Genomic DNA, 15,128 nt, shown 5'->3' on the forward strand with positions numbered 1-15,128 from the left:
ATGTATAGTAAAGCACCTTTTGGGAATATAGTTACATGTACTTATATTTGCCAAATATTCCAATCGTATTGACTATATAAAATAGTCAATTTCTTTTACCATTCAATATTTGCTATATTTTTTATTTCAAATAATTATAATTCTTGATAAAAGTTTTACATGAGTCAGTTATACTATGCTTATATTGTAAATATTACAAACATTATGGTGACATTTACTATAAAAAAGATATTCCTAACTATAATCTTTTTACTATGCCATTATAGTTCCAAATACATTTTTCTCTCAGTGCACGCTCACACTCGGCCTTGTGCCTCTTTCGTGTGATCCGTCGCGAAATTTTCGCTAATGAATGTCGCGGGGAGAGCTCACGAAAGTGTAAAATCTCAAAGAGAATCGCGGGGAAACTCTCGAGGGGCCGCGATCGTCGCGTAAGTCGCGCGTGTACGCAGTGAAAGTAACCCTTGCTCTCATCTTTTCCCGCGCGCGTCGCCTCATCGAATTAATTTCTACATCCTAATTGGAGTTCTCGCGAATGCGTCTTATTAATTTGCCGCTGCGAGAGATTCATTAGATCGCCCGTTTGCCTGACCGGGCACTAACGATAATCAAGCGGAACGATTCCCTTCCTATCGGGCATAGTTTCGTAGAATTGCACTTATAATGAGACTTGAGTGTAAGACCGATAAGATCACACAATACCGATAAAAAATCATAACTTTCTAGTTAATCTGTAATCACTTTGCGCGCGGAAAAGTATCATTCTGTTGCTAAAAGCAGCGACAGTTGCTCAGTTTATTTCTCTTCTCTAGAGTAAAGGTTATTCCCAACAAAGAGCATCTTCTTCATAACAGTGTTAAAATATCATACAAGTTTCAGAATAATTTACTGTCGTATACTCAAAAAAAAGAAGTTATTCTCTTTACAAAAATATTACAAGACTTTGTCGAAGAAAAGAAGTTGGCTCGACTCTGTGTGGTAAACTTTTTTTTCAATATTCTTGATTAAAATGTCAAACTTGCTAGAATTCACAAAATGTATTTTAAATAAATCCAATGCTTGTAATAAACTTATAATAGACTTATGGATATATAAACTTATGAAACAATATTTATGTGAATGCATACTTTCCTGCGTGTAGTAATTACTTGGTAATTAACAGAAAAAGAAAGGCCTCCTAGTTACGCGGTAAGAAATAAAGCAGCGTGATAATTAAAGCTTCTGATTCCTCGCATTGTCTATCTTTTTTTAATAACATCAGAAGTGAGAAAATGCATGTTAAAAATTCTTGCGAAATATGTTGAAATAAAAATATATATCCATAAAGTAACGCTTGCAATTGATCAAACAAATTTATAAGATATTCCGTGCATTTCCCTTTTATTCTAACAATCAATAATTTGTGGTAAATTAACGTGACATACAATTCATCTTCTTAATCTATTTCTTCGCCTATTTCTATTCAGGTTAACTTATAATGAATTGTTGATTGTTAGAGCAAAAGGGGAGTGCACGGAATATCTTACAAATTTGTTTAATCGATTGCAAGTGTTACTTTATGGATATATATTTTTATTTTAACGTATTTTGCAGGAATTTTTAGCATGCATTTTGTCGCTTCTGACGCCATTAAAGATAGACAATGCGAGAGGTCAGAAGCCTTAACCTTTAGACTGGGACCGGGAAAGCCACTTCTGTGGTTCTGCACAAATTTCAAAATTCTGCGCCACATGTGTGTATGTTACTTATACAAATTTTTTTTTTAGAAAAAACCACTTTTTTAATGAAAAAATGCCGGCAGCCTAAAGGTTAATGGACTATCTAGCAATGGCAATATACGCAATTAAAATCGAGAGGATCCCACGATCGTCCACTGTCGAGTCGTACACTGAGAAAATATGTCTGGTAATTATAATCGTGTAATTATAACTTGTAAATATAAACTTGTAATTATAATCACATAGAAAAGCAATTATTATAAATTAAGCCTGATCTATAATATGCTCTTTGCTTCCTGCTTCTTTCTCTTTACCTCTGTCTGACTCAAACCTTAAGCTTCAAGCCAGAAAAAGACAGAAGACAAGAAACAACGCAAAGAGCATATTGTAGATCAGGCTTTATGGTCGAGAAAATAATTTTTTATTAAATTCTACTATTAGTGACAACAACCTCGTGTGTATACTGTCACGAGTCTCGTGTTAGAGCAACCCAAAAATATAGTGGATTAGAAATAACTACAGTTCTAGTTCCATCAACCATTTTCCTCTTCTCAGGTTGCTTTCCAGCAAGAGACACAAGTCGACACAAGTATCATTCTATCTTTGTTACTCACTAAATTTGGAATAAAGACAGAATGATGTTTGTGTCGACTTGTGTCTCTTGCTGGAAAGCAACCTCAGTGTACGCGATATGGAACATGTACAAATTTACATTTTTCCGTCGGCGGTCCTCGTCTAAATGCTACAAATCTCGTCACTCCCGGCGAGATAAGGCGCGAGGCGCTCGTTCAATTTCGAAACGAGCCGCTTAACAAAGCACCGGCGCGAATGTCTGGAATTATTATGGCGTAAACTGGCGGTTTGTAGCAAACACGGCGAGAGTAAGCGGCAATTAGACCTCTTTCTGTCGGATTTCAAAATTGCCCGACGTAACGGCTCCCGATGTTTACTCTGCTCTCTCGCAAGCATCTTATTATCCGCCCGCCTGCCGTGCATTCTCCGCGGTCGTTCGTACGCATGCAGCACGCACGTCGCACGCATGCACGCGTTAAGAAGCCTCGACTAAAGATTCCTTCCCTTCTCGCTCGCGAGGACTTTCGACACTCGCTCAGTCCGCCGTGCACACAGCTTACTTGCGCGGCGTGCGGCCCGCTAATGAGCTTTCGTCCGGCGCACTTACAAAACGGATAATGTAATCATTACGCTCGAGAAAATTGGATCTCGATACAGCGAGTTACGGTATAATTCATCGCGCGCGCACGACGCGCATCCGCACATATCTCCGGGAATTAATTGCTCCGCGTATGTATCTCACTTTCTGCCGCTTCTCCCCTCGAGATGGGCTTACAAGGGAACCCGAACTCTTTGATTTTGATACACTTTTGTACGCAGAGTGAATCGATACATAACAGTATATTCCATTTGTGCCTTATCGCTATTTTTTAAAGGTATGATTTACACTCTCAAAGTGAAAAAGTCGATTTCATTTTTTCGTTATTCTTAAATTATTTTTAAATTAAAGGAGATAAAAAAAATTTTTCGAACAAAAGTTTAATGGTAAGTGCTGTAAATTGACGTAAATAAAAAAATATCTTTTTTTATTGTAAAACAATTTTTTTATAGATATTTTTTTATTTATGTTAATTTACAGCATTTAACTTACCCTTAAACTTTTATTCGAAAAAATTTTTTTTCTATCTTCTTTAATTTAAAAAAGTAATATACAAAAAAGTTAAATCGACCTTTTTACTTTGAGAATGTAAGTCATATCTTTAAATAGGGGTAGAAGTATACCGTTACTCATATATTGATTTACTCTACACGGAAAAAATAATTCTGTTGGTGTTCCGTTGCTCAGGGATTAGACGAAAATTCGGCTATAGGAACAGAAAAATTCCTTTATGAGGCTTCTGTATAGTCAATTATTCTTAGTTGTCTCAATATCGTTGAATGTTCAGACGAGTATTTTCGGTTGCGAGAACAGAAATATTAGTTTTCATAACAGAGATATCGCTTCTGATCACTTAATTTTCAGTTGGTTCCTATTTAGAATTTAGATTTAAATAAATATGTTAGTGGCACTCCCATCAAAGAAATATTTATTGATTTTTAGATAATTTTTCCCTCTCAGTGCGGAGATAAACTTTAACCCACACAAATTTTGACGCAAAAGTATTTAAAACATTTCCTGTGGGAAATTTACTCCTGAAAAACAAAATTTATTTTTGTGAAACAAACTTTAGGTATAAAATGAAAACTTTAGATATAAATGAGAGAGAAAAATGCTTGAGAATTTATTTGTGCGAGATAAAAATCTATTTCGCAAAAATAAACTTTATTTCGCACACTGAGAGAAAAATTATTTTAAAATCAACAAACATTTCTTTCTTTTTGGATGTCAACATATTTACTTAAACCTACATTCTCTTTATTTAAATCAAATATTGTTTACCCGATTGGTCGCACAGAAATTTTTTTTGCGTGTACACATTCCCAACAGTGTGTCAAAATCAAAGAGTTCGGTGTTCCCTTGTTAGTAGAGACACACTCGGCAATTGTTATGCGGCGATTATGCGCGATCGCGAGTCGTTTACGAGTTTCACCGCGACAGGGCGAGTCAACGCGTTCCTCGTTTCAGCATGTGCAACTTCTTCTCCTTCTTCCTCTCGGCTCGCAGCCGGCCGATAGTCCAGTAATAAAACGTTATTATGTGCGCATCGCCGATAATAATATCCCGGGGAAATCGAGAATGCGATAGACGAGCGATAGAGAGCTCTCCGGCCATCGAGAGAGCTATCTCGGCCGGCCCGATCGCGACCCATTTATTAATATCTTCGATACCGGTTCAGTGTTCTCTAGTAACAATGAGCGTGCATTCACACGCGCCGCGTTACACGTAACAAGACCGGTTAATGAGAAACCCCATTTTCTCACGTTACAGATAGCATCGTCGTCTCTCGCGCGCACGCCTTCTCCTCGTCTTTCCACCGGCGTTCATTCAAACTCTCCTCCGCCGGGCGTTCGTGTTTTCTTCCAGCGAGTCGAGGACGGACGTCGGTCGCCGTCTTGACACACGTTCTCCCGAGTCGTCGTTGCCGGGGTGAGCGAGCTCTTCTTCGCGTTTCACACAAGTACGAATCAAAGCCGTCGGGAGCGCGTTTACGCGACGGAATAATACATTGAGGGAAGGATACTTGAACATTTATTCGCGGAATGTAAGAGTCGAAATTTTTAGCCTACTTTCAGTCTCGCTATTCTGTTCAATATCTATTTTGATATTCTGAAGCTTATAATACAATCTATTTTGAAGATAAAAAAAGGAAATTTTGAACATTATCAAAGTATGATTAAAATTAAATTTACTTTGCTAATTTAGCTCCTACTGCGTTGTAGAATTCAAGGCTTAACATAGGACCAAAATTTCGGCTCGGGAAGTTTATTTCAGCGAAATTAAAATTGATCTCTGTACTGAGAGAAAAATTATCTAAAAATCAATAAATATTTCTTTGATGGCTGCCACTAACATATTTATTTATAAATCTAAATTCTTTTTATTTAAACCAAATATTGTTTATTTAAATCGTAAACAATATTTGATTTAAATAAAGAGAATGTAGATTTAAGTAAATATGTTAACAACATTCATCAAAGAAATATGTTGATTTTAAGATAATTTTTTTCTCAGTGTGCGAAATAAAGTTTATTTCTGCGAAATAGATTTTTACCTCACAAATAAATTCCCAAGCATTTTTCTTTCTTTTTTTTTATATTCTTTCTTTCTTTCTTTTTATATCCAAAGTTTTCATTTTATAAAGTTTGTTTCACAAAAATAAATTTTGTTTTTCAGGAGTAAATTTTTCACAGGAAATGTTTTAAATACTTTTGCGTCAAAATTTATTTGTGTGGGTTAAAGTTTATCTCTGCACTGAGAGAGAAAAATTATCTAAAAATCAATAAATATTTCTTTGATGGGTGCCACTAATATATTTATTTAAATCTAAATTTTTTTATTTAAACCAAATATTGTTTATTTAAATTAGGTGTAAACAATATTTAATTTAAATAAAGAGAATGTAGATTTAAGTAAATATGTTGACACCCATGAAAGAAATATTTGTTGATTTTAAGATAATTTTTCTCTCAGTGTGCGAAATAAAGTTTATTTCTGCGAAATAGATTTTCATCTCACACAAATAAATTCTCAAGCATTTTTCTCTCATTTATATCTAAAATTTTCATTTTATACCTAAAGTTTGTTTCACAAAAATAAATTTTATTTTTCAGGAGTAAATTTCCCACAGGAAATATTTCAAATACTTTTGCGTCAATTTATTAATGTATGATGATTTCGCGGAAATAAACTTTATCTCACAGAAATGATGATTTCACATTCCGAAAACAAATTTTCAAGCATTTTTTCCTCTGGCGGCGCCACTTTAAAAAAGTGACACGTTTATTTTTAAGTGACAACCGAGTGAGGACCATCAGCAGGTGTCCGTTCGATCTCGAGAGCGTGCACCAATCATTGCGGGCGTAATTTTGCCGAAGTGAGAAGTAAAAAAAGGAAAGGTACTCTTCGCATGCGACACGTGCTTTAAACTATCGTGTGGTTTTGAAAAGAAAAACACTTATCGTGCTTCCCGGAATCACGTTGCGTCACGAGTAGTCGCGATTGGCCTCTGTCCTGTAAGCCATTACGGCGCACACGTGTGCGTCCGCAGCGAGAGCGTTTATCGTTGACGTGGATTAGCATCGCCTGGAATCGTGTAGACCGCGGCGAGAATGCCGCGTACAAAAAGCGACATCGATCCGTGTTACATTAAATTGCGCAAAAAGCCGCGCGCGCGTTTAATATGACGTTTAAAACGACTTATTAACGTGCTATCGGTTGTTCCGCTAATTACGCGATCGGGGATCCGCTTTGCTTCACACACCCGAATACAGCGAAGAGCGACTGATCGATCCTCGAGCATTTCTTTCTCATTTATATACAAAGTTCTCATTTTATATCTAAAGTTTGTTTCACAAAAATAAATTTTGTTTTTCAGGAGTAAATTTCTTACAGGAAATGTTTTAATATACTTAACATTTATTTGTGTGGGTTAAAGTTTATCTCTGCACTGAGAGAAGAATTATCTTAAAATCAACATATTTCTTTGATGAGTTTCATTAACATATTTACTTAAATCTACATTCCTTTTATTTAAGCTAAATATTGTTTATTTAAATCAGGCAAGCAATATTTGATTTAAATAAAGAGCATGTAGATTTAAGTAAATATATTAATGACATGAGAGAAATATTTGTTGATTTTAAGATAATTTTTCTCTCATTATGTGAAATAGACTTTTATCTCGCACAAATAAATTCTCAAACATTTTCTCACTTATATCCAAAGTTCTCATTTTATACCTAAAGTTTGTTTCACAAAAATAAATTTTGTTTTTCAGAAGTAAATTTCTTACAGGAAATGTTTTAATATACTTAACATTTATTTGTTTGGGTTAAAGTTTATCTCTGCACTGAGAGAAAAATTATCTTAAAATCAACATATTTCTTTGATGAGTTTCATTAACATATTTACTTAAATCTACATTTCTTTTATTTAAGCTAAATATTGTTTATTTAAATCAGGCAAGCAATATTTGATTTAAATAAAGAGCATGTAGATTTAAGTAAATATATTAATGACATGAGAGAAATATTTGTTGATTTTAAGATAATTTTTCTCTCATTATGTGAAATAGACTTTTATCTCGCACAAATAAATTCTCAAACATATTCTCACTTATATCCAAAGTTCTCATTTTATACCTAAAGTTTGTTTCACAAAAATAAATTTTTTTTTTCAGAAGTAAATTTCTTACAGGAAATGTTTTAATATACTTAACATTTATTTGTTTGGGTTAAAGTTTATCTCTGCACTGAGAGAAAAATTATCTTAAAATCAACATATTTCTTTGATGAGTTTCATTAACATATTTACTTAAATCTACATTTCTTTTATTTAAGCTAAATATTGTTTATTTAAATCAGGCAAGCAATATTTGATTTAAATAAAGAGAATGTAGATTTAAGTAAATATATTAATGACATGAGAGAAATATTTGTTGATTTTAAGATAATTTTTCTCTCATTATGTGAAATAGACTTTTATCTCGCACAAATAAATTCTCAAACATTTTCTCACTTATATCCAAAGTTCTCATTTTATACCTAAAGTTTGTTTCAAATCAACATATTTCTTCGATGGGTGTCATTAACATATTTACTTCAATCTATATTCTTTTTATTTAAACCAAATGTTGCTTACCTGATTTAAATAAGCAATATTTGGTTTAAATAAAGATAATTTAGATTTAAATAAATATGTTAATGACATCAAAGAAATATGTTGATTTTAAGATAATTTTTCTCTCAGTGTGCGAAATAAAATTTATTTCTGCGAAATAGACTTTTATATTCCATAAATAAATTCTCAATCATATTTTTTTCATTTATATCCAAGATTCTTATTTTACACCTAAAGTTTGTTTCACAAAAATACATTTTGTTTTTCAGGAATAAATTTCCCACAGGAAATACTTTTCAATACTTTGCGTCAAAATTTATTTGTGTGAAATGACTTCGCGGAAATGAACTTTAAAACTCGAGCCTTCGTTTTACGCCTTGTTACGAGGTAACACACAAACGAGACAATACGATGACAGGTAGCTCGCGCGGAATCGGCCGAAAAAGAGAGAGAGAAAAGAGCCGGCTCCCGTGGTAATGACAGTTGAATATTTCGTACGTATGAAAAGCAAATAGCAAACGGCATCGAACACCCGGCGAGCGCGAAATCCTGTTGGCGTAATAACGTTGTAATATCAAAGAGCGCTGCTTGAGATTGCTCGCGCGCAAAAAAGAAGCCGCAATCACACTTTGATCTTTCTCTCTCTCTCCCTCGCCATCTCGTGATAGAAGTAAACGCGGCATAATAAACGCAGAACGCCGACGGGCGTGTTTAGTCGCTATTTTAAAATACGATATATGTGCCCTTCGCGTACGAGGAATTTCAAGTGGAATGACGATCTCTGAGTAGGCGAGAACGAGAAGCGCTCCACGTCGGGGATTACATAATTAAGTCCGCGTCTCTATCCACGCGTAATGGAAGATTGCGGTTTCTGCATTCGCACCCCCGTCCGATGAATGCTCGGGAGCGGCGATGAATCATCTAGTTCATCGCGCTCGGACGAGAAAGCGCATTAGTGATTCCGACACCGCGCGGCTTCGGTCTTTTTTAACACACTCGTCTATGAGGAATACACAGTTAGGTCGGCGAGTTGTCCCTCGGACGAAGGAGACTCGAAACGTGACGCAAATCAAGACAACACGCGGAGAATGCAAAAGCTAGTCCATTAAAACGGACGAGAGTGTGGGAATAAAACCTGTCGAGAGTCGTAAAACAAAATCGTAATCTCGAGAGACACTCGGGGGACTTCATGAATGTTGCTAACACGAATTGAATATCTCCGAGGCATTTTTTGTGAAATTTTCATTAAATTTAGATTTCGTGAATTCTAAAAGCCTCGGGTTTTCTGAAGCTAACTTATTTGTTGAACAATTTTGTAACTCCATTTTGGAATTGCAAATGGAATTCGGGATCTCCTCGGAAAGACGAACGCTCGATCTCACTCTCGCACTTTTATCCGCCGATTTACGCTCGCGATTTCCGCCGATCTTCTTTATGGATGTTGCTAACACTTGAATATCTTCGCATTTTTCGTGAAATTTTCATTAAATTTAGATCTCGTGAATTGCAAATGGAATTCGGGATCTCCTCGAAAAGACGAACGCTCGATCTCACTCTCGCACTTTTATCCGCCGATTTACGCTCGCGATTTCCGCCGATCTTCTTTATGGATGTTGCTAACACTTGAATATCTTCGCATTTTTCGTGAAATTTTCATTAAATTTAGATCTCGTGAATTGCAAATGGAATTTGGGATCTCCTCGGAAAGACGAACGCCGCCCGATCTCACTCTCGCACTTTTATCCGCCGATTTACGCTCGCGATTTCCGCCGATCTTCGACGTCGCGGTGTTCGACACGGAATTGGATACGAGGCGACCGTGTCGTGAGATGCTTTTCGGGATAACGCGGCTCTCTCGTCCGCATCCTCGCGTTTCCGACATCGCTATTTCTCAGCGTCGTAGCCGCGGGCGCGGAACAATCGGACTCACACGAACTGACTCTCTTCTATGCGCCTAACACACGCTTTGAACGCGCAGCTCGTTTGTTTCGCGTCACTTCGCGCACTGCAAAAACTCCTTTGGCGAATCAACAAACCGACTAACCAACAATCAACCAACCGACCACACCGACGAGTAATCGTCACACTGCCGTGTGATACTTATCGATCGCGTCGGCGCGACACAAAACACGCACGCACTTATCGTCACGAGTTCCACGGGACGTCGCGAGGTAAACACTGCGACCTCGACACCGCGAAATGATCGCACAGCAAGAGTCGGACGCGTCGCAATTGCGGCGCACAAGGGAAGGCGAAGTGTGTCCGATTCTCGACGCCGGAAGACGCGACGCGCCGCGCGCTTCCTGGACGAGAGACTCCGGACGCGATCACTGTCGCGTGTGTTCCGCACACGAGCCACTGTGGCGAGGCCGAAAGGAGGAAAGCAAGAACAAAAGAACGCGCCGCGTGCCGCATCGAGTGCGATACGAGGCATCGGCGAGCGCGTCCGTCTCTCACGTTGCTAAACGCCGACTCGTTTACACTCGGCCGACTACTCCCGGGAGTAAGCGCTTATGCGCGCGGAACGCGAGTAAAGCAGAAGGAGGGGGTCCCACGCGAACCCTCCCCTATCGACGGTGTCCCACGCCGCTTGGAAGGGGCCAAAAGCCGCAGGGACAGCACACGGGGGACGCGCGGCCGTCGCCGTTGCACGTTCGCCGATTCCGGAAAATCAATGCCGCCGATGCCACATCGCGAACTGTGTCATCGGGGACAATGGAACGCTCGCGAAAACACTGCCTAGATGAGGTCGGCCGGTGTGACCTCGCTTGAGGGGACTGGAGGGTCAGGGATTGCCTGGAAACCGTTTGCTTGTTCCTTCACGATTCGTTATGGCGAACTGAACGAATGTGCGAAAGTGTTATTTTGACGGGTATTTATGCAACATGTAAAGAGAAGGAAAATATAATTTTGATGAGCAAATACTCAGTATAAGTGTATTGGTGCATGCAGTTAAGATAGGTTTCGTTTTTTTCTTTTCAAGGTCATTTTGCAGTGATATCTTGACACTCGGCGATTCAATTAACCCATTGAGGCCCGAGAGAAAACACTGTTAAATATTGGAGGGTCAAGTTTAAACCAATTTCTTGAGTTAAATAATATTTAGTTATCTTTAACTATTACGTGTGTCAAAATTTACTATTTTAATACAAAACGTGTGTTTAAAAAACAACCACATCTAATCGACCCATTTAAAGCAATATTAAGTCATTTTTTACTAAAACAAAGGTTACATTAACGTGCACATAATAAAAAATAAACTAAATTTTAGTCAAATTTAATACATTTCTTAAGTTAAACTATTTAACTCCATTACATTAGTTAAATTAACGACATATTTAGTAGGAGCAGTGGCGACTTATAGGAATGGTTAAAAATAACTCAAATTGAGTATAATTTGACACTACGGATTTAACAGTGTAAGGATAGGCTTTCAAGAACCATCTAAATTAGGGCAAAACGTCGAAATTTGTTAAAAAGTGAGAAAGAAATTTGTGTTGGATCTCAAAATTCAAGGTGGCGGACCAATATGTCGGCCCGAAAATTTGAAATTTTGACCTATTTGAGTGAAAATCCGTATAGGGATAGTAATTTTATACTGAAGCCTTTTCATAATTTTTACACGAAAATTATCACTTTCCTTCTCATTGTTAATTTTGATCTCATTTCAAACTATGTTATCATAAAAAAATTTTATTGAAATCTTTAATCATAAACTCTGAACAAAAATTTTCTTTCTTCTCATTTTTCCAAATTCTGATTTTATCTGAAGTTACTATAAAAAAGTTTTCTTAAGTTTTCACGTTTGATTTGCTTTGTTTGCGTTTTCAATTATCAATCAACGTATAATCAATCACATGAAAGTTCGATCCATAATTAATTTCATGAATCGATGCAATTATTTGTGATTTTATACATGACGATTGATTAATTCTGGTTGCTAATTTACCGATTACTTTAGCCAAAGGAAATTTTCATCGATCAATGCCCAATACTGTTGTAAAATAGCACAGATATCTTCTTCCGATATCTTACTCGGACTGTGAATATTTTCCGCGTTAGTTTCTATTCTCTATTCCCCCCTTTCTCTTTCTCTCTCTCTCTCTCTCTCTCTCTCTCTCTCTCTCTCTCTCTCTCGAATATCTGTTATCGTCTATATAATGAATGCTATAATTTTCGAACATTTCGTCAGGTTCACGATTTCTTTCTCTCCTCCACCGATAATCTTCGTCCAATCCACGTGCATCGAATGCAGCGGAGAGACGAGCGCCCGTCATCATCCCGTCGTATTAAAGTCATAATTAAGGCTCCCGATTGTCGGCACATTTGGCTGCCTCCGGCAAAAAACTGCGATTATACATATACCGAATATTGCGCGCGCGATGCGAAAGGGCGACCGAGCTCGATCAGATATACCTTGGGAGAGCCGGATTGTTCCGTCAATAATTACGGGCTAATTGGCGCACGGGGTAATTAACGCCGATCTCTTCGACGAGAAGCAGCCAAAAGTCCATTCGTGTCGCAATCGCGAAGAGAAAGAAAGAGAGAGAGAGAGAGAGATGCGTGCCCGACGTGCGTTAAGCTTTCTGCTTTCGACCGCTCTTTGCATTCAAGCGCGAAGGTGCGAACTGCATCTCACCGGCGCGGTGCTCTCCATTGAGGAGGATTAACGTTCAAGAGATCGGCCGAGTTTCACCGTCCAGAGTATAAAGGACGCCGGGCAATCGAGATCGGGCTCTGACTAATCGATTTATCCAGCCGGCCCGAAGACCCGAAAACGTCATTTGCCAGATTCCCGTGTGGCCAGGGCCGGCTCCGGTGACGAATTCAATGCAATTTCGCCGCGAGATTAATTATTCTCTCTCTCTCTCTCTCCCTTTTTTCATTCTCTCTTTCAATTCACCGCGATTTTTCGTTCGAGCCATGTCGACTAAAAGTGAGAATGAAAGCGACAGTAATGGGAAAATAAACGCAGATAACAAACGTCCAAGTTACCACGCAAAAAATATACGGTGGATGAAACAATTATATCTGTTGGCACATTGAATGACACAGTCATCGATGGCACTAGGATTATCCTATCAAAGTTTATCCACAAAGAGAGGTGGACTCTATATACAGTATTCTCCATAAGTTTGGAAACGCAGATAAAGATAAGGATATTAAAATGGATATTTTATAATAATTTTGTTTTGCACTTATATTCACAAGATCGGCATTTATGTCATTTGATAGAGCAAAGTTTCAAGTTTAAGAATTCATTTTTTGTATTGCTGTACGATGAAGTTTAATGGAGTCATGAGCAAACAAAGTAAAAATGCTCAATTTTACTTTAACCCTTAGTAGTACGGAAACAAAGTAAAGCAAACAAAGTAAAAATACTCAATTTTACTTTAACCCTTAGTAGTACGGAAACACAAAATTGTAGAGAAATTTTTTCACAAAATAAATTGTATAGAAAACTTCAATCTTTTACACGGAAGAAACTAAAATTTTCTCAGATTTCTTCTTGCGTTCGTGGCATGTCTTAATCGAAGTCAAAATGTTCAAATTTACTTTAACTCTTAGTAATATGGAAACACAAAATTGTAGAGAAATTTTTTCAGAAAGTAAATTATATAGAAAATTTCAATCCTTTACATGAAAGAAACTAAAATTTTCTCAGATTTCTTCTTGCGTTCGTGGCATGTCTTAATCGACGTTAAAATGCTCAAATTTACTTTAATTTTTAGTAATATGGAAACACAAAATTGTAGAGAAATTTTTTCAGAAAGTAAATTATATAGAAAATTTCAATCCTTTACATGGAAGAAACTAAACTTTTCTCAGATTTTTTCTTGCGTTTGAGGCATGTCTTAAATTAAGAAGAAAATTTTCCATTTTGTCCATTTTGTTTTCATAAAAACTAAATTTACATTAGCGATTGACGATTGAAGATTAGATTTTGACGAATCAACGAGCTTCAGTCTTGGCTTGTTTTGTCCCAATTGATCAAGTTTCAATCTTCAATCGCCAATCGCTAGTGTAACTTAACCTTTATAAAAACGAAATGGAAAATTTTCTTCTCAATTTGAGACATACCACAAACGCAAGAAAAAATCTGAGAAAACTTTAGTTTCTTTCGTGTAAAAGATTAAAGTTTTCAATGCAATTTATTTTGTGAAAAAATTTCTCTACAATTTTCCGTATTACTAAGAGCGTTTCATCGCACAGCAATACAGAAAATGGATTCTTAAAACTTCGCTCTATCAAATGACATACGATTTTGCAAATATAAGTGCGAAACAGAATTATTATAAAATATCCATCTTAATATCCTTGTTTTAGCCTATGTTTCCAAACTTATATCGAAGATACTGCACGGAGAAAAATAATTTGCTGGCCCAGCAAATTTTCTGCTGGTTTCTAGCAAAACTTTTTCGTTATTATATGGACAGCAAAAAGATTTGCTAAAAGTACTATTTGCTGGATATAATTTGGATATAATTTGCTGAATCTACAAATTATTTTGCTACAAGAATCATGATAGATTTATATAAACAGTTTTGTTTCGATAGCAAATAAATTTGCTAAGGATACATTATTTTGCACCGATAGCAAATTAACATGATTCTTAGGACAAATACACTCAACAAATTTTTTTTATCCTGACAACGAAACTACTTCTGCTCTGATAAGAAATAATTTGTAAAATTAGTTACGTCAATTAAATTTTTTTGCTGTTACTACGAATATGCAGTAACGACGATTTTGCTAAAAATCTATTTTTCTCCGTGTTACATCCTATAATTCCCAAATAAATTTCTAAGTACAATTTGGTTCAGTCTATGATCCTTCGCGTTTCGACTCGTACAAATGTATTTCAAGCCCGATCCGGCTACATTGAGAGAAAAATGTATGATATTTGGAATTATAATGGCATAGTAAAAAGATTATAGTTAGGAATATCTTTTTTATAGTAAATGTCACCATAATGTTTGTAATATTTACAATATAAGCATAGTATAACTGACTCATGTAAAACTTTTACCAAGAATTATAATTATTTGAAATAAAAAACATAGTAAGGTAGCAAATATTAAATGGTAAGAGAAATTAACTATTTTATATAGTCAATA

The 15,128-nt window shown here is 36.5% G+C and overlaps 1 protein-coding gene and 1 long non-coding RNA gene across 10 annotated transcripts in view; one reads left to right on the forward strand and one right to left on the reverse strand.

The window, feature by feature from the left end:
- Positions 1-15,128, reverse strand: part of LOC116844511 (CLIP-associating protein 1-A) — a 100,068-nt gene that overhangs the window by 20,515 nt on the left and 64,425 nt on the right. For 2 of the 9 annotated variants that reach the window (XM_032816118.1, XM_032816117.1), the window contains exon 1: positions 9,941-10,502. The exons of 5 other annotated variants lie outside the window; for them this stretch is intronic. The gene's annotated coding sequence lies outside the window, so the exon portion shown is untranslated. Of the gene's footprint in view, positions 1-9,940; positions 10,504-15,128 lie in introns of those variants that run through there. 2 more of the 9 variants (XM_032816116.1, XM_032816115.1) reach the window with 2 other exon arrangements.
- Positions 4,711-15,128, forward strand: part of LOC116844515 — an 18,007-nt gene continuing 7,589 nt past the window's right edge. The window contains exons 1-2 of the long non-coding RNA XR_004378090.1: positions 4,711-4,849; positions 6,183-6,287. This is a non-coding gene — a long non-coding RNA (uncharacterized LOC116844515). The remainder of the gene's footprint in view (positions 4,850-6,182; positions 6,288-15,128) is intronic.

This window comes from Odontomachus brunneus, unplaced genomic scaffold (assembly GCF_010583005.1).
Source record: "Odontomachus brunneus isolate Ranch 3 - 2012 unplaced genomic scaffold, Obru_v1 Obru_scaffold_042, whole genome shotgun sequence".
Lineage (NCBI taxonomy): Eukaryota > Metazoa > Arthropoda > Insecta > Hymenoptera > Formicidae > Odontomachus > Odontomachus brunneus.